Source organism: Mastigoproctus giganteus, chromosome 7, assembly GCF_048544385.1.
Source record: "Mastigoproctus giganteus isolate SK-2022 chromosome 7, ASM4854438v1, whole genome shotgun sequence".
In the NCBI taxonomy this organism is placed as follows: domain Eukaryota; kingdom Metazoa; phylum Arthropoda; class Arachnida; order Uropygi; family Thelyphonidae; genus Mastigoproctus; species Mastigoproctus giganteus.
Window position 1 is genome coordinate 197,176,387 of NC_143581.1, and position 20,636 is coordinate 197,197,022.

At 40.4% G+C, this 20,636-nt stretch overlaps 1 protein-coding gene across 3 annotated transcripts in view; it reads right to left on the reverse strand.

Annotated features, from left to right (window-relative positions):
• LOC150083530 (zinc finger MIZ domain-containing protein 1-like) overlaps positions 1–20,636 on the reverse strand; it is a 346,825-nt gene that overhangs the window by 295,081 nt on the left and 31,108 nt on the right. For 2 of the 3 annotated variants that reach the window (XM_090378058.1, XM_090378056.1), the window contains exon 1: positions 8,058–8,867. The exons of the other annotated variant lie outside the window; for it this stretch is intronic. The gene's annotated coding sequence lies outside the window, so the exon portion shown is untranslated. Of the gene's footprint in view, positions 1–8,057; positions 8,868–20,636 lie in introns of those variants that run through there. 3 annotated transcript variants of the gene reach the window in all.

Below are 20,636 nucleotides of genomic sequence, written 5' to 3' on the forward strand. Positions count from 1 at the left end.
GCTCAGGAATTGCTGATGAAAGTGGCATATCTCGTGGGAAGGTCAATCATGTTTGACACAAACCATTTGTTTCTTTCATCATCTTCTCCTAAGTCCAATGAATTAGGGATCCTACAGAACAGTTTTAAGCCGACTATGTCACCCTGTTGGGAGAAAACGGCCGGAAAAGTGGGCTTCAGTGAATTGGTGCTTGCATCACGACAATGCCCTTGCCCACTCGGCACTTTCCATTCAAAAATCTCTTGCAAAGCACTCCATCACTGGTTCTCATCCACCATACTCATCGGAATTCTTCCAGGAGTTTCAGAAGCGGTGGAAAAGATACAGTGTCAAGGAGACCACTTCGAAGGCATCCATTATTTCCCAAATATTAGTTTAGTCTCTAATCTTTTTGATCACACCTTATATGTATACTAACAGATCTCTTCGTCACTACAAAAACATGTTAAAACATTCTAAGCGTCTTTTTATTTTTATATAAAAACAAATCTCTGTTGTGTGCCCTGCTCTAATAAAGTCACGAGCCATTATCTAATTGTAAAGAAAATAACTCTTTTACATGTCACGGGTATAAAAGAATTTAACCCCTTCAAAACTGTTCCAGTCTGATAGCAGGGTATACAGAGACAATCAAAAGAAACGCCTCTTATGACAACTATCCAGGATGTAGAAGTTTGTGTAATACTATTGCGTGTTTTTAAAGTTTCTCCTTGGTCCGATTGTTCTAAATAAAAATGATGAAATATCACTCGTTGAAAAACAGCTTTGTTTATTCTCCTTGGACGAATAAGTTGAACTTACTGCGAAAGAAGGGCAGGCTTTTGATAGCGGCCATGCCCCTGTTTTATTGGAGAAAGAAGGGCATGAGCAGTCATAAAGCGGCCGAACATAAGGTGAAAATTTACGTTTCGAGATGTTCTTTAATAGACCAGATATTCCTTGTTAAGATACAGGTCCTTAACGTGTAAAATGGGAGAAAGAAAGAAAAAATCAAATCATTTAGAGGGAAAAATGAGGCTGAGCGAATCATCGAAGCCACTGACCTCCGCCTTCGTATTCACACCACGGTGACCCTCGTTCATACTCTTTTTAAAGCGCTGGTAATGAAGCATTTAGCATTTAGGAATTTTGTCTCATTGCATCGCCTGAACATCATTCCACTTCAAGAGGAGTGCATGCGCGCGCGCGCGCACAGGCTTCCGTGATATGGGACGAGGATGTCTGTATCTACCAGACCAGAACTGAGAGTCACAGTTGCATAAAATGCGTGGAATGAAAGTGTGTATGCAAAGAATATGGGTTATTTACTCCTGGACACCTTAATTTGATAATCGCTTAATCAGTAGAGTAGTAACAACCCCCCTCTCCATCCCACCCAAACCAATTTCAAATTGAGAAGTTCGCAACGTTTCGATGAATTTTTTTCCTAATCTTCTTCAGGTCACTAAGATAAAATTTTCGTAAATGATGTTATTAGTTTTCAACGATCTAAGATTGATTTCCATGCAAGCTTTTAGCTGTTTTGTTATTGTTGCTAGGGAGATGGATAAATATAGCAATTTGTGCTTGAAATGACCTCTTTATACTAGTCGATATAGGGAAGTGGACGAGCAACGGGTGAACATATAATTTTACAAAAAAGCTGAATAAAAGCGTAACTGAGACTCATAACTTGTCGGGTCAAAAGGAGAGTGCAGGATTATTCATTTAGAATGCAATTAAAAAATTCCCCGAAATGTTTTACTTAAAATAATTAAAACACGACAGTTTCAATACTTTTCGGCACCTCAATCGAACAAGTATTAACTTGTTCTGTTCTACTGAACATTTTTCGAGAAGCGCCTGTAAATGTAGCTTATTTGCATAATTAATCTCTATTGTTTAAGATGACAGATGCACACAGGCTAACAATTTAGGCCAGAAGTTTGAGAGTCATCAATATCACTTGATTGGACATTCCGAAAGTTTCCCAGAGTTCCACTGCGTGTACTTGGTTTTCCAATTTGAAGATCTGGTCTACTCCAATCCAATTTTTTGAGTTGAACATCTGGTCCACTAGAATTCAATGTTTTGAGTTGAACATCTGGTCCACTCCAATACAATTTTTTGGTTTGAACATCTGGTCCACTCTAATCTAATTTTTTGGTAAGTTTTGCATTGTTAATTGAACAGTTTTTGGCAAAACAAATCGATGTTTTACCACATCAGATTTTATATTCGAGTGGCTCTAATGTTGCCCTAATGACCTTCAGCAACTGGGAAAAAATCCATCAATCCAAAGGTTATGTTTATTACCCTATACATGCATTTGTACGCTCTCGTGGTGTTAAAACAATTCTAATGATCCCTCTCTGGACCTTCACCGAGAATTATTTAAGCTCGTTGAATGAAAAAATAAAAAACAAAAAAAAGGGCCGGTACTCTGTTTTCTTATAAGTACAAAACGATAGCTTAAAACGGAAATTTTAAGACAATATCCACAATGACAAGCTTTAGCCTAAGTGCAATCTGAAGAAATGGAATTACTGACGACCAGATGCCAATCCTCCTTCCACTCTAGATTGCTCACTGGACAAAGAAAGCCATTACGATCCGGGCGTAGGAAGGGAACACATTAATGTGCATTCCGGCCCCTTCCACCCCCGTTCTTTGCTGTATTTCCACTGCAAGAGCAAATGTAATAAGAATATTGCTCTTTACAAAACTGTTTGGTAAAAGTCGTTATGATAATTGCTGGCATGTTTTCGGATATAGAAACAGGGCGACAAAAAGGGAAATCAAAGACATTACAAAAAAAGGGGGTGGGGGGGGAGAAAGGGGATTAAACGAATCAGCTTTTTTTTGTATGCCTTATTTCGTCCCCAGTTCTTTCGTATCATTTATCAAGACCCTAAGAAGTAATTAGGGCTATGCAATTAAGGGAAGATTTTTTTCCTTTCATCCAGATTGTAAAATAGATAAAGATGAGGGATAATTCTTTTACCACTTCGACTGTTCACTTATAAATTTCTTAGTTAAGAAAAAAAAAAAGATTTGAATATCCCATTTGTAGGATTTAAGAGAAAAACCATTTAGGAGAAGTAATGTAATCCATCTGATTCCTTCCCTAAGTAATTAGAACCCTAATAATTTGCACATTACTGTAGATAACGCGAAATTATTGCCAAAAAGATAATGAAAATATAAATAAAAGATAGGCAAGGGGTTGTGTATCCCCTCCCTTTTATTTACACCATTTGTAGGATTTAAAAGAAGTATGTAATCCATCTGATTCTTTCCCTAAGTAATTAGAACACTAATAATTTTTACATTACTGTAGACAGGGCCGAACCGGGGTATTTTGGCACCCCGTTCAGAGAGTTTTTTTTGGAACCCATTTATTAAGGATATATATATATTTTTTTTGCCTCATTGTTCTGTTGTTTTTGGCGTCCCTTAAAGAATGGGCCCCGGGCAAAGGCCCTACTAGCCTATGCTTTAATCCGGCACTGACTGTAGATAACGCGAAATTATTGGCAAAATAATATAAATAAAAGATCGATAAAGGGTTGTGATCGCTTCCTCCCCCCCCCCCTTTTCTATCGATCTCTGACAGCTATAAGTGACTTTTAGCCTTCAAATCTTTCACAAGTTTGTCTTTAAGGCGTGTTTAAAAATCTTTGAAACTGAATCAGAGCTGAGTCATTGCACACTCCTACGTAATAGTAAACAAGGGGAAAAACATTTAGCTTGCACTGAGGTCAAGTTTTGAGAGTAATGTCAGCTTCCTGTTAATACCTTTTCTCCGGATTTGTTTGCAATGTTACTTCCCGTGTGCAATCGGAAGTTTAGACTTGAAGTTGAAACGAACCAGGAGTCATTGATGACACGTGAAATCGAACTGGTCCTTGAAAAAGGGTTGCACGTGATAGTGGACAGTTTGAATAATATCTTCTACAGTAACTCGATCTTGCTTTTATTGCGTCACTTCCGGTTTGGTAAGAACATATGATTCATTGAGTAGTTGACAAACCATGTGACACTGTCAAACTACACTAGAGATCCGATTTAGACCAGTTGTGTGGTAGAGATTCGAACTCGGGTCTCTGCAGACAAGGTCGTTAAGCTAAAGAGAACTCTCCAGTGGTTAAATTATTAGAAGCCGTACCTTGCTGGTTCGTTGAGGGTGCAATCAGGGCCGGGTTTCGGGTGAGGTTGATAGGCACTGGCCTAGGGGTGCCAACTCCCCCTAAACTTGACACCAACTGGTGAAATTATTCTAAAAAATAAAAATCTTCGCATTGGCGAGAGGGGTTGCCATCAGTCAATGTGGCCTAGGGTGCCATATACTCTTGAGCCGACCCCCAGACCGAAAACGTCCCTTAATCCAAGAACGAGAGCTGCTTTAAATGATTCTAAAATTTTCAATTAGGAGATTTTAATAGAAAAAAAATCATTCATGATTTGAATTATAAATGTAATTAAATGCAAATCGTGGGACAAAAATGGGTAGATCTTCTTGATTTTCTCTTTGGGGTTTCGTCAAATTAAGGGAAAAATTATGGGGGATAATTTTTGTCTTAAATATTTCTCATTCGTACGCAAGCGTCTTTAGCGTCGGATCAAGATAGTTGCGTCTTTATCTCCGCGAGACGGTTCGCCAGAGTAGGCGTCAAAGTGAACGCTTAAGAGAAAGGGCGTTCTTTGCCAAATTTGGCAATGTGTAGACGTATCTCTCAACGCAGCTTCTACACCGCACTGGGAACCTTCGGCTAATGATCCACATTGGACGCCAAGACATTTCAGCGATGTCCTTACAGTCTTCCTTAGCGTCTTCCCCTGTTTTCGTCCCTTTCCTCTGTCCCCCCACTCTCTTGCAGACCACCCTCGATCGTAACCTTGTTAAAGGGAGGGGAAGAACTCCGTCCCTCTGTTTACACGACAATACGCGTTCGGTCCCTCATATTTCGGTAATTGGCCACCTCAGGGGTTGATGTTTGTTTGCTACGTGTTTCTCTTATCAGGCTGCTAATTGGAGCAGCGCCCCCTATGAATATCTTAGGGAATTAACAAGTGAAAGAAAGAAAGAGAGAGAGAGAGAGAGAAAAGGAAATTAGCGAACTTAGAAAATTAGTATTTTGAGAATTTAGAAATACACTCAGTTACCAAAAGTATGGGAACAATAACAAAAAGATGGTTTACAGATACGACTTAATAGAATGTCTGGCCTCTAATAGAACAGGTAGTCCGTATTACAGCGCCACCTAGGAATATCTTAGAGGATTAACACGAGAAGAATAAGTGAACTTAAAAAAGTAATACTTGAGAAATAGTTAACAAAATTGAGAAATGCACTCAGTTATAAAAAGTATAGGGACACTACAGAATACGACTAAATTATCGACAAGAGCAGGGTCTGAAATCAAATGTCAATAAGATCTATTTTCTCTAAACAATGGGATAAGCTGTGCTTCTCCGTCTCATTTATTTTCTTTTAAATTTAGCGTCCAACTTGTAAAGATAATTTGCGCCGGGCATATCTGTGATAAACTTGACTACGAGGCTAATAATAACTGTGAGGATTAGGCAAAAATATAGCCTGGATGTTCTAAAATAGCCGTTGCTTTTAATAAGAGCCACACCCTTGTTTCTGACGATGACAGGCCTCGCGTGACAAACCAGCATCTCCTTTTCCAAGAACTTCGAAGGGTTCTGTACGAATTAAGAATCTGTTTAAGAGTGTCCTATATTACGTAGAAATGGCCCTTATTTATTTTTATAATTAGAAGAAATCAAATCATGAATGAGTGTAAGCAAATCCCAAAGGTTATTGATCATACAACAAACGTAAAGAAAAAGAAAAGAAAAAAAAAGGTCCGAGATCAGGAAGATCTTGTATCTTTAGGGGACAGTTGTTTTTTATAGGGGCGTGGCTGTCCAATGACGTAAAAATCTTGTAAACAAATACCATCCACATGGACATTGAAATAAAACCACCATCAGTTCTTCTAACATCTCAAGTTTGGCGCTCTGGATTCTGTATTGATTTATATACAGTTTAGCACATGCGCACATCAGCTGAAATGTACAGCGAAAGATGCACGAAGCTGGAACATTGTCAGCCATTAATTGTTACGTCACACGCGTATCTGCGTGCCACGACTGTAGTCTGCTTGTAATGTCCGTATTGTTGTCTTAACGATAAAATAATTCAAAGCTACTGCAAAGCATAAGCAGTTAAGGATTATTATTTTTTAGAGGGCCAGACCCGGGGACCCCGCATACACAAGCAATAAAGTGCTTTTTATTTGAAAGAAGGAAGAAATTTTTTTCCAAAAAAAGGATTTTTAAACAAAAAGAATTTTTTTCCAAAAAAAGGATTTTTAAACAAAAAGAATTTTTTTCCAAAAAAAAGGATTTTTGGAAAAAAAAACTATTTAAAAGAAGGAAGAATTTTTTTCCAAAAAAAAAAAACGATTTGTGAAAAAAATTATTTTTTGAAGGAAGTTTTAAATGAGAAAATAATCTCTCAAAGAGTATATATTTTTTAATTAATATTTTCAAAAAAGATTTGTCAAAAAAATAAATTTTTTGGAAGAGTTTATCGAAAAATATTTATCGAAAAGTGCAGAAAATTACTTTTGGAAAAAGCTTAAAAAAGAGAAAATAAAATAAAAATTGGAAAGACGAAAAAAAAAAATTAACAGTAGTAGTATTTTTCGAAAAAGATAATTCAGTCATCTGACTAAATTAGTGTATTCGGCTACCCCAAATTCAATTTCTAACACGCGCGTACAAATTTATTTTCCCCGCATTAAAAGAAATGCGCAAAAATATTAGCGCTCACTTAACACGCAGATCGACTATACGACTTTGTTCTATTGTTTAACAGTCACGCGCAACACCGAAATCAACCGCAAACAAGCATACGCGCAACACGTGAAAGCAGAACGCAAGTTAGCACGCCACACTGTCGAAACGTCACGAGCAACAATTGAAAAACAACTGACGCACACTGCAACCAGCGGAATGAATATGCGGACATGAAATCAACAACTTTATAGAGCACGTAAATGGCAGACGAACTAACTGGCATATTGCATAATGTACGTTACAGAATGTTGCAAAGTATCGTTTGGTGATATATGATTTCCTATTTTCGGTTATTTACGGTACTATAGAACTGGTTATTCGTCTGGAAATAAACAAATTGCTCGAAGAAATTTCCAAATGAATAACGAGTTATATTTTAAATTTTATTTTCTCTAATTTTTGTTTCGATTTTAATTATTTTCCAAATTATTCTTATTAGAGTAGGTATTTCTTCTTCGGCTTATCTTACCTGCCACCTGTAAAACTACACACAGCCAAAGGGTATGTTGGACCTGGACCCGAAAACTGGTCCTTGTCAGCCTGCTTTTGAACGTTATAATTGGCTTCGCAAGCATCCTTGCGAGGCCCTTAGGATGGTTCCGGAAATGTCGTAAAGGACGAGTCCATGTACTTTATGAATAGAAGGGGAGGGGGAGAAGTAATTTATTTATTAAGAAATAAAAACAAAGGTGGAAGATATAATTCGGCTTTATGCTTTTGTTTCTTGTGGGTCGGATTTCCCTTAGGGATTTTGTGCACTGGTCTGGAATGCGATAGCTTGAGTAGTTGGTGTAAAAGGACTTAAGAAAAATTCCACGAATCCCCAGACCCCCCTTGGAGGAAAAATAACAGGTGCATCCTCAGGAATTTACATGGAAGGGGTTGCTGGTAATTGAGAATTGGCGATTGATCATTGAATCGTCCCCAATACCAACGGGGGTAGACATTATCTGCTCGTGCGAATTAGTGCTTCAAATTGAAGACTTCTTTATGATGTAGTAATTAAAATGACCCATATTTAAAATTTCAAAATGTCAACACTGCCCTTAAAATTATTAAGAAGCCCCGACGAGATCATAATTTTCCCGGCAATCTTCGCGCCTCTGATATTTACTAAATAAAAGATTTGTCATCTGCTAAGCCTAATGCGCGTATTAACCTCGAAATAAAAATAAAATAAGAGTAAATGATAAACAAACACTCACCTCTCAGGAATGCACGCGCATGCCAGCAGCCCGGATGTCTTGCTTAATAGAGGAGCGGCGATTTTCCAAGGCGCACTGGAGAAATGAGTGTTTGTCACAAATGCTTGGTATCCATCGTCGACAGCAACGCCAGAGCAGCGAACTTCAGGTCCGTCTACGCACAGACACACACATCGGAACAGGCCCCGAACCACGTGTTGCAGAACAGATTAACTAGTTGAACGCACCGAGTGTGTGCTAACATGTTGTCGCTACATTTGACGGCAGTTGAACTACCTTTCCACGCCGAACCCAGAACACGTGGTACCGGCGTCTGCAGCCAAACAGGAGGGACGGTTTCGGCATCACCGGCGGGGAAACACTTATTGGGGAAGGGTGGCCTGGCACTTTGACACCGTCTATAGTCTGTCTTCACAAAGAAACGGGCGGTAAACACAAACACAGAGGGGGAGGTGGTGTTGGGGGATCGGAAACGTTTTCTTGAGTGACAGTCGCGCAGCCAATTGGTGGCTTCCTACGGCGCGTCTAGTTCAGTGACGAGGTTAATAACGTCACTTGACCTCTCGGAATTTCAGCCCCGACGACGACGACACAGTCCGAGGTGCCGACCGCAGTGCGTAGCCCCCGACCAGACCGCTCCGACGGGTGACCTTTGAACTGCGCTACCGCCGCCCGCTCGCCATTAAAGTGCTACGATCGCTGCACACACACACACGCGCGCGCGCACACACACATACGTACACCTCTCTATAGCCGTGCAAGTCCGAGTCTTTACGTTCATACGGCAGACACGCCCGACAGTGAGTCTAGTGCACATGCGCGGTTGCAACGCCACTTGGCGAGTGAAGTCAGGAAGTATCGGCAGCCGGTTTGTTCTCGCCTCTTGTGCCGCTCAGCTGAGCTCCACCTGCTAGACGCTGCCAGAAGCTAATGTAGCACTGTCTAGCGGAGGAAAGTTGAACTAGAATTACCGCTCACTCTCGGGGTTCGGATAATGAGGCCTCAGTTGTAACCCCCCTCCCGTGAACTCCACTCCTGCCAGGCCTAATCTCTCCGAGTTGTCAGAATGTGTGTTCGCTGGCGGTTGTTCAGCGGTGCATGCGTCCTGTGTCCTTCGTAGGGGTGTTTTATGGTACTTAACACACGCTTAAGACAATGTTAAGCTTCTGCTTCAATACGTACATCGATAGCTGAGATTAGAGATTGGTAGCACCTTCTTGGCTCCATCATAATTTGCTCTAATCTTTTAACACAACCCACAAACGAGGAGGAGGGAGAGGGAAAGAATTAAAAAAAAAAAAATCGTACATTTTCAGAACAAGAAAAATTAATCAACACATTTTGTTTAATTAAATTTATCTTAAATAAGTCAAATATAGGCTTTTTTTTAATGATTTTTAAACCGGAAGTTAAGGAAAAAATAAATGAAATGCACAAAACCCAGCTACTGTTTCGTTCTACAGAAGGCTCAACAGTTTGCAGTCAAAATTTTCTAGCTGCTGTTTTGGCTAATTAAAAATTCAGAGAAATCAACATGCACAGATAGCTTCCATTAGCCGAAGCGCCCTCTAGTGAACAACTTTTCCCTTTAGTAAAAAAAAAAAAAAAAAAACTGTAAATTGAGTGTGTTCCAAGACAGATTTGTCTCGCGAAAAATAAACTAAGCACCAACTCTTAAAAAAAGAACTAACATTACTCGAAGTCAAGCTTTTCCTCAACGAGATTCAGTGGATTCGGATTAAATTGCAGTCGAACCTGAATCCATTTAGTTCGGCTCCGATGCGAACCCGAAAAAATCCAAAACGGGTCGGACCAGAATCCATTCGGGTTCGAACCTTTATTTATGAAAGTCGAACCAGAATCCATCCGGATTCGAGTTCAATTGAGAATAGTGCCATTGGGGACTAGGGCACGGGTGTGAAGCTCGTGAGGGAACACGTTCTTTACAGGGATCGTGATAATTGATGATCGGTGGTGTACATGTAGTCGATGTAATATAGACCTCTTAACCCTAACTTTTAAGACGCATTTCTTTTAAAAATTCAAGATTGCGTCACTCTCGAAGGCTGGTTGCTCAAGATACAATAATTACGGCACTGGCCGTCACTACGAAGTATCAAATTATCCGAACGCGTTCATTGGCGACTAAAAGAATGTAAATTTCCAACGAACCGTTTCTCATACGTCACTGCACCTGCCTGTGTACTGTGTATCAAGTTGCACGTTCAAGTATTGTTGCGAAAGCTCTTCTCTGATTGGATACAGAGTACAATTTTTTATGCATAATTTTTTTTTTTCAGGATTCATTTAGGCGTCTTATCGGATGGGGCGGCAACATGGTTTGTTAATTGTCTTCCGGGTTTGTTAAATTTAAAAATATATTTTTATTTAAATCACATAATTTTAAATTACCTTCTAAAGGTTCTATATTTTGACTCCATAACCCGGGTTGGATTTTATGATTTTCTCTTTTTTTTTTTTTTTTTTTACTAAACGTCGATGTCAAGTTACTTTAGCTGCTCTTGGGGCAAACAACTGTCAAACACAATAGCAGAGGCCAAGCCCCAAACAGAGAGGACCAGAACAATCAATAGCATGGGTCCAGTCCTCGTCATGAATAATCATTAGGGTAGAACTGCTCCTATGGTTGTCACGCGTATGGGGAAACCCTCCGACCGCGAGAGCCTGAGGGGATCAGCTTAATGGGCGCCACAAGCCAATAGCCTACATGCAGACATACACTCGCCCTATGACAAATGAGAACAAGGGCAAAGTGACGGAAGCTGCCTGGGTTATTCTCATTATTGGGACATGGGGGTGGTTTTTGAGTTTTTTTTATATCTATACTTTTTTTTTTCCCGCGAATATTTTTCAGTTTTTCAAAACCCCACAACTGATTGATCAAGTCTTGAACTTCGGATCTTAAAATACATCGAAAGGGGGAAAAAATCAAAAAGCAGACGACAAAAGTATGCGCTTCTTTAAAATAAAGATTTCATGACACAAGTATAAGCAGAAAATAAATTTCGCGTAATTAATTTGACCGGGAAAAATTTTAAGTCAATTTCATCTTTCCACGTGCACGCGCGTGAGCATTGTCTATAGTAAATTTTACCACCAACAATGGCGCGCGCGCTTTTGTTGAAATTGGTTTTTCAAAAGTGCGCATTGTTGAAATCAACCGTGAGCCATTCAAAACAAATGTAATCAATTGTTAATCGCGTGACTGCTGCACGTGGCTTTTATTTCGCGCGACGCTTGAAATCGACTTCTTTTCATTCACTAAGTTGTAATCTACAAGGCGGAAAATTACCACAAAAATAATAATTAAAAACAAAGGATATTTACTATCGTTTGGTTTTTAATTTACTATCGTCTGCTTTTAATTTACCAGCTTTTTTTTTTTTTTTTTTTTTGTACTGAATTCAGAAATTAAATTTTATCCATTTGTAGATTTTTAAAACTAGCTTTAACCGAATAACCTGTTTAAAATTAATTTGTGTTTCGGTAGAAATGAAAAAAAAAAAAAAAAAAGGAGGGGTTGGAAGGAGGGGGGTGGTACTTATCAGCGTGATAAATAACGAACTGTCACCTGGTATTCGCAAAGAAAATGGAGAAAAAAGTGAACTAATTTTCTACTTTATTATTTTTGTGTTTTCAAACTATTTATTGCATGGAGAGAAGACATTCAAAATATTCCCAAAAGGAACCATTTATTCGTCCTATCTATAATAGCAAATGTTTTAAAGATGGTAAAAGCTTCATCCGAAAGATAGAGAAAAAGAAAATGATATGAAAGTAAATTAAATAATATGGTTCACTACCACCAGGGGATTTCTTCTGAAAGACAGCATTATTAATAAAAGTGTAGTGTACATTTTAACACATTTTCTTCTAAGCAGAGATCACTTATCGTATTTTAAGATCATTTGCAGCATCACAAATTATTGGGGGAGAATTTGCGATGTGGGAGTGGAAAGCGTGGGTCGTATGAAGGGGGTTATTATTGAGAAAGAAAAATTCTGATAAGCACTTTGGGGAATTTTTGAGGCTGTGATGCTCATTACTTGGGAGTGAATTTCACTCCGATAGGTCTTTATGGACGAATGGGGGGGGGGAGAAGTCCCTCATTTTCTATATTATCTTGCTAAACTTCAATTGGATTTTTCAATACTCAAAAACCATTGTTTGTTCTCATGCGAAAGTACACTAATGGACAAAAGTTAAGGTATAGTCGATCAATCGCAAAAATAAAGTAACTGATGCAAATACCATCATGCGTACGCGCACATCGTGTTAAGCGCCAAAGTAACTAAGGAATATGAGGCGTCAGTTTGTTGTGTCTGTATATTGCGCGTATTCTGTGATCGATTTTCCTGTTGGACGAAGAAACCATGCACGAGTCCTGAATATCCATCCAGGATATTTTGATCGTTTAGTCAACTGAGCAAGCTCGATCTAGGGTCCAGAAATCCAGATTTTGATTGTAAAAAATTAAAATACGTGTGTAATGTGTAAATTTACGGATTGCTAGTAATTCTGCTGCTGCACAATAGATGCAATATCTGGATGCTAATGCTAAGTCCTCACTCTGGTTTGGCCCAACCACTGATGCTAGTGGTTCTTTGGTCGAGGACATCTTAGCTACTCACAACCTCGTCATCTTAAATGTTCCCATTCGACCAACTACATTTTCAGCATCTACTGGTGAATCCAATATCGGCATCATCAAGTATTATCCATCGATAGAATCTCTAGATGGATAGTTCATGATTTCCCCACTACAAGCGATCGCAGAGTCATCATCCATAACATCACGAATGGCCAGCGGCCACATTGTTTTCAGCATGACGACTACATCAGATTTGCCATCAGGTCTGCGAAGTGGAATGTCTTTGACGCCATCTTCACATACTTTATGCAAGAGTCCCTCTTGGAAGACCTAGATGGACATTTTGCAACCAGAAAAGTGAAACTGTTGACTGAGATGATTACTGCTGCGTCTGAAGCATCCATGAGGAAACGTAAAAGGCTCCCTAATAGCGCCCCTTAGTGGACGACGGAACTCTCTCACCTTAGATCTCAGCTGAAGGCTGCAAGGTGCAGACTCCAACGGGAAGTACAGAAAATGCCTCATTAACCAAGTTGAATCGCTTTCTAACTAATTCAAGACACTCAGGGTACAATACATTACTTTATTTATCATCAAAATCACTTGGGAGACCCTCGTTCGGACCGAGATCCCTGGGGTATCGTCCATAAAATAATCACACACAAGCTGAATACCCTGGACATATCAACTCAATTACAACAAAAGGCACTCTGGAAACTATCACCTGGCTTGACACTATAAACAATATCTTAGCCCAACTAATAATTGAAGACCAGTTAAACTTCAATGGTGAAACTCATTCTACGATCATGGTGGAGAACAGGCTTCACTTCCCCAGTGGCCATGAAGAGAACTCCATAGTCAACGAAGTCGCGGAATCAATCACCAAAAAAATAAAACTTGGAAAAGCACCCAGTATTGATCTCATTAGAGGACGAAGTCATCAAATGTGTGTGGACAATTGTCACCAACATTCTTCCAGACCTCTTAGACCCTTGCCTACTTGGGGCTATTTTCTGGTCTGCTGGAAGCAGACCGTAAAGAAAAAGCAGAAACCGTGAGAAAGTAGCATCTCACGCCTCATTCAAAACCTCTGCCTCGTTGCTAACTACCAAATACGGAGAATGCGGAAAGGTCAGGGAATGACCACCGCATATCCCCGGAGCAATATGGCCTTAGTTGCTAATGCTCCTAAAAAACCAAATAAATAACAGCCTCGTTGCAAAAGAACTGACTATTTTTACCATTCAGACCGCTGCTTACTGCCCCATCACACTTCTCCCCATTTTGGCTGCTGTAAAGGCCATTCCTTTCAAGGATGTAGGTTAACGATCAAGATAAGAAGTCGTCAGTCTCCAATCAGTATGGTTTTAAATTTGGCTTCCCTAATCCTACACAGTAGCCCTTCTGCAACTGTGTAGGATTAGGAGGACTCCCAACTCGAAATATGTCCTTGCGATCTTTATTGATTTTAAGGCAGCGTTTGACTCTGTCTGGTGGCCCAGTGTCATCAAGCATGCCCGTTACACAGGCCCGCTGCTCTCCTGAAGTCTACAATAGCATCATCAGCTACTTTACTGAGCGGAAAGTGACCATAACGACGCCCTTTCACAGGATAACTACATCAACCTCAAGAAGATCCTCCCCCCACTAAGGATCCATCTTATGTCTGGCAGTGTGGAATGTGGTAAAGTGTTCATTATCTAACGGCCCCAGGGGTTTCCCCCATCTCCGTGTGGAATGTGGTGCTGGACGAATGGCTCTCCAAGAGTTTCCCGAGACTACCAAGTTCTCCTATGTGGATGATCTCGTCCGTTTCGTAGAGAGTTTCGCCCGGGGAATCCAGAAAGCGCAGGCTAATTCTGTCCTAGCTGTACTCACTTCTTCAAAAACCAAGATACTCTTGATCATTTGGAGCCAAATGATCAAGATGCATTCCTCTTTCACATATCTCGATGTCATTTTCGATCACAAGTGATCTTCTTTACTCGATTCTAGAATACATAAAGGGTCAAAGTCAAAAGATACACAGCCATGCTGGCCCGTGTAACTAGGACCGATTGGGGGATTCAAGGGCAGGATTTTTAAAGAAGGAAAGGCTGTATTCCACAGCCTTTCCTCCAAAAGTCCCTTATGTATGGCGACTCTGCCTAGTTCCATAGAGTGGAAAGAGTCACCTTTGCCAACAAACTTACCAAATTCAATGCATTTTCATTCTCTGCCAACCAGATCATGCAGAACAATCTCTACACTAGCACTGGCAGCCTGCCCTTGGATCTGTATGTCGGCTTCTGCAGCCTCCTCATGGCACTAAAACCAATGTCTCCACCAATTTTCTTGGAATCACATCAACCACTAAAGGAAACTTCGCCCTGGAGAAGAAAAGGCTGTGGTGGGAGGTCTCCAAACTCTGGCAGGTCTTCTGGTCCACAGAATCCAAATGTTATACAAGAAAATTCATTCCTGACGTAACATTCTTTAATAAATGTACCCTGACTTGGGTTACCTCACTTGGAGACTACCTTTATGCTCACAGGCCATGAATCTATCAAAGTTCGACTGTACCTGCTGTTCTCCTTGCTCCAGACTAGAACGCTCCAGCAGTTGATTGTTCTGGATGGTATCCTTCTATCTTTTGACATGGATATTCCGGATTCTCCTTTTGCTAACCTCATTGGGACAGCACTTATATTATAATAACGCCACCTCTATTTTCTTTATTCTTGCTTTATTTCTTCTACCTTCTGACTATTGGAGGATTCCTCTGTTTGATCCTCCTCTCTTCTATTCTTTTCTACCTCTCCAGCTCCCAAACTTCTCCTTCTAAACCCTTTTAATTTCATCCTCATTTAGGCTCTCCCGGGTCTTTCGTCCTGGGTTAGTCCAGCATGTGATAGTAAATCCTCACCGCCTCCGCGTGGTGGAGATTGGGTGGACATGGTGGACAGGTGTTGCTACTTTTCACCTGCTAAGAGCCAGGTACCCGCCGACAACATAACAACACACATATCAATGAAATTACCAGGAAATTTTTTCCCAAAGTGACTATTATGAAAGAGACAACCACTTCATGGCTGAATCCAAACCTACAGACAACTTTTGTCCTCACAGGACATGGAGCCTGTAACAGCAAATTGCAGGAGCTGGAAATCCAGGACGATACACTCTGTTCTTGTGGGAATGAGGACTCGTGGCGTCATGAGATGAACATTTGTCCAATTATCTTGACCTTAGACTGAACCTACTGCAAGCGCTAGGCATCAGGATCAGGACACTGCAACCTGAACATCAGCTTATCGCATCCAAAGAAGCCATCCAAGCCTTGATCTCCTATGCTAAAACTGTCTTCCAACGCCGCACCTTCCAAAGGCAAAGGCCACATTCACCGTGAACGCAACTACTTTGAACACTTAACGCCTGCTTGCACTACTCCATCTGCGTCCCATGCATCTTACCACAGGCGCTCGTGATCTCACCCCCTTTTCTTGGCTGGTTTTTTTTTTTTTTGCTGTTTTGGTCCGGCTCCTGTGCCTGCCACCTCTGCTGCTTCCGTTGGGGGGAGCTCCTGCTTAGCACCTATGCTGCTTAGCCTCCTACGTGCTGACAGTATATTGCCCTTCGCTCTGTTCGGGTCCCTTGGGCCCTTCCTGTGTGGGCGTTCGATTATTGCCCTGCAAACACTATCTCTCTCTGCCTGTCATCTTTTTGCTTTTCTTTGCACCCTATCCCACCATTCTTCAAGGCTCCCACCTACTTTAGGTTCGCTCTTCGCACTCGCCAGGGGGAATGCCTTCCCTTTCGTCATTCACCCCCCAACCTTACCTGCTCTTTTCTATCCTATGTGTCTATTCCTTTCTTTAGGCAAGAGCAGACTCTTGTCCTGGCCAGAGCAGAGCCAGCCTCGTAAATGTTTCTCTTCTGTTCTGACCTGGCTCCTCGTGCCGTGGACGGATTTAAGTATTTAAGTGTAGTTATTGCGGATCTCAGGGTTCCTCTCATTAGCCGCTTTTATACTTCTTGTGGTGGGGCTTAAGACGAATGCTGCCAGGTGCTTTCCTTGGTGATCGCTCCTCCTAAGTAACAAAATAGTCAGATGAACAAAACATCGTCTTCGGGACCCCCTGCCTGTGGTCTCAACCCTGTCTAACACTTTACTGTTCCCATCCTCTATTTCTTTTCATGGGTTCTCTCCCTCCTTGCTCTGCTGGGGTAAGGACTTTGACAGGCATCCCTCTACTGACCTGGCCCGTCTCCTTGTGCTGTGGATGGATGCTGGAATGCTCCTTCCTGGTGATGAGCCTTCCAGTAAAATCTGCCTCACCTTGCTTGGCAAATTTTGCTCCTTCACAGTGATACTTCTCGCTGTTTTATGGGAACCACTGGGACCACTTAGAGATATTCACACAGTGCTGCACAACGGACCTTGGCTGTCCTGGATGCGTGGGAAGGATGCGCAGAAGACAGAAGCGAAACTATAAAATCTGCCTGAAAGTAAATTTCCTCAGATGCATTCTGCAGTCATCCTTCAATTTATGTGGGCGTTGTCTGATCGACGTTTCAAGATCCTTGCTGGATCTCATCATCAGGTCATACAATACGTAGAACGTAGGTAAAATTTAAATTTACATTCTTAGCAGATTTGCAAATTAAAATGTCGCAATTTTAGTCCAGAAAATAATTTCCCAAATAAATAAATAAATAATATATAAGTTCTGAGTAAAATTAATAAAAATTACAGTATACACATTTTTAGTCACAGATAAATGAAAATGATAATCTAAATTTATGAAGTAATTATACGTAAAAAAACAGACTAACTCCTCACACCTTGGCTTTTCTAATTAGGACTGCTCTATTCGAATTCAAGGTGCGCTCCAGGTCACCTCTATGGGGTGACCAGGAATTAAAGCTTAAGCTTGAACCAAAAGACCAGTATTCACCCATGAAAGCTAGAGATCAAAGAAATGTGGCTAATGAAGCCTCCCTCCCAAAACCTCTTCACTCTTGACATATTATTGCAGTAGGCTGAGATCTGTGCGGGGGGATGGCGTTGTACCAGTGTAGATCTTTTTAAACTCCTCTTTTACTTTGTACTTAAAAGATAGTGTAATATCGTTTGTCAAAATTCACTCTCCCTACTTCCAGTTTTATGCAAAATTCTGCTCATTCAAAGCCGGAACTAAGTTTTCTGACCCACCTCACATTGCCTGGATAGCATCAGGAAATAACCTTGCACTCCTTCCATTAAGTGCATCCCATCTCTGCAACAACAGTCTCTCCTCTTAGCAGGCGCAGACCATGCTGGAAAAAAAATTCTACTCCACAAATCTTGCACATTCTCTCTAGACCAACCTCATTGAACAAGCCCTCATCATATACTCCCTTCTACTTTGACTGGACAGAATTTCAGACACCTTCCAATTTAATCCCAAGTTGCGACTTTTTCTCAACATTGCCCTATACTTTACAACGTTGAGGAAAAGTCGTTAAGTAACTCCCCAGATCAGTAAATGTTATCTGGAACCTGCCAAATAATGTTGGAATTGTATCCTGATAAAGTCTTTCGAAATGTGGGCAGTTGCCGAAACTTGAATAGTTGTACGGTGGTGCTGCCATTTCGTGAATTAAAGGATCACCTTGCATATTTATGAAAGTCATTATTACAAATAAACAAAATTTAAGTTGTCATATCAGTTTTGAGTTGTCAACTGTAGCGCCATCTCTAGCAAAACCTCCATAAATGACAGACCAAAATAAGGTACATAATGCATTTAACAAAATCATCCCTCGTCTAAACTAACTCCACCATGAAGGAAAAAAAGTTATAAACATTCTTCCCTTACATACAGGATTAGCACTTTAGCCTTTCCCACACCGATAAATCCTTTAGATTAATATAAACAGATGGGTCCTAAAGAAGAACCTTGTGGGACATTAAGGATTGAAAAATAGACGATTAAAGGATTAAAAAGACTAAATTTACAATGTATTTTTAAAAGTAAGCACACACCTACACATTTCAAAGAACCTTTAAGAACGAGAACTTAAAAAACGAGAGTCGATCAACCTTTGACCTTAATTATAAGCTTTATACTTGTAAGTAGACTCCAAACAATTTTTTAATAACAGGAAGGTGTTTAATGGGGTTAAAGTCGATGCTCTGGCCACGTCAGTGAAGCTTTCGGCAGGCCCATGTCTTCAAATCAAATAACTGCAAGCTGTGCAGTACGAAATGGTGTATTGTCATGCATAAAGAGAAAAGGGGTCCTCCCCATACTGCTACCACACCGTAGGATGAGCGGAATTGTTCCCAATATGTGGTTTGTTATATCTGGAAACATTGCTTCGGAAGCAGCCATTACCAGGAAGGCTGCGTCCTACGACCCGTCCACGCCACGAGGAGGTGGGTACCGGGAAGTAGTGTATACATCATGGTCTGGTCTGCCATTAGCCCTAATGTGACCACTGCATACCAGTGGAATTACCAAGAGAAATGTCTTAAATATTATCCCCTAATTCCTCTTGAGTAAATATCATGATAACGTGGCCTTTCATCATGATCTAAAGGTACAGAATTAATGATTTCAATGTAATGCGAATACGCATGATTTCACCAATATTTTAAGACATCTAGAGTTTGTTATATTAATCAGTGAACGCTGGGATTTATTGGCCACCTATTTAACGACCTCTCTTCGTATCTTAAACAGCCAACGTTTATTATTTTCATTAACAAAAGACGGGATGTGACAGCCAGGCTATTAAGGTCACCGAGATACTTAATACAGGTAAGTTATTTCATCGCATCTCTAAGGCGATGACAAAGTTCGACCCGTGTGAGAGTGCTTTGTAGAATACAAGGTCACATATTGTGCACAACCGGAGCTAACCGCTAGACCAACTCTAATTGGTGTGGGTTTCTTCGTCCGTGTGATAACATGGAAGCTGATGTCATTTTGGAAGAACGAAGCTAAATCTACTCTTGAAACGTATCTTAAGTCATTTAAGGAAATATCCGCCAGAGGGCATTAGGGTGCGTCTTTTTTTATTGCGAAAGTAGAGTGAAATATCAAAATTAAGATAGATGGAACGATGATCTCTTCTCCTTTATCTTTCTCTTTCTCTCCAACTTTCCTCTTTCTGTTTATCATTTCACCCCCCCCCCCTATCTTCTTATCATTGTTTTTGAGAGTTATCTTATATGAAATTCAGGGGAAAATCCCAACTTTTTACGTCATAACAAAGAGGCAAAATACACTCCCACGAACGTTTCGCACATCTATCAGTTGAATTGCTCTTTGTCCATTAAGAATTTCGCAAGAGAGTACCAAGGATTATTGTAAGTACACCTATTTAGAAGATTTTATTAGGAACTTCAAATTTACCTTGACAAACACACGTTTCTCTTGGAAACTTCGATCACGTGGCCTGCACGCTGTATGTTTGTGGTGTTCAGAGCGTTGTGTGTGTGCTGAGATTCTTAAAATGGAACCGATTGTTCATAACAAAAGCAGAGAGTCACCAAAAATATTTTTCCATGATCAAAACACCCACTTTAAAATATGGGTTGATCAAAGTATGGTCAACTCAAACGCGTGTATTACTATACTGTCGCATTCTCGTGTTGGGGATGAGCTTAGGCAATTTATATATCAGTGCACAACCCATAGTCGTAGGGCCGCATATGGCCGTCCAATTTACATTAAATTCCATATATCCTGATGTTTAAAGGAGCTTTCAATGGTTCTAAGCAGATAGAAGTCAAAACGTACTTGTGAGTACAGTCCAACGTTCAAAAACTCGTGATCTCAGGTTGGAACTGGGTGGTTGCAGCAATTCAAATATCGGTACAGTAATCACTGTTTCACAAAGCTGTGACTGGTGAATGTGGTCTATTTTGGAACTGTGACTGCATCATAAATGGTTATTTTGTATTGGACATTTATCGCTGACAAAACAATTTTTTT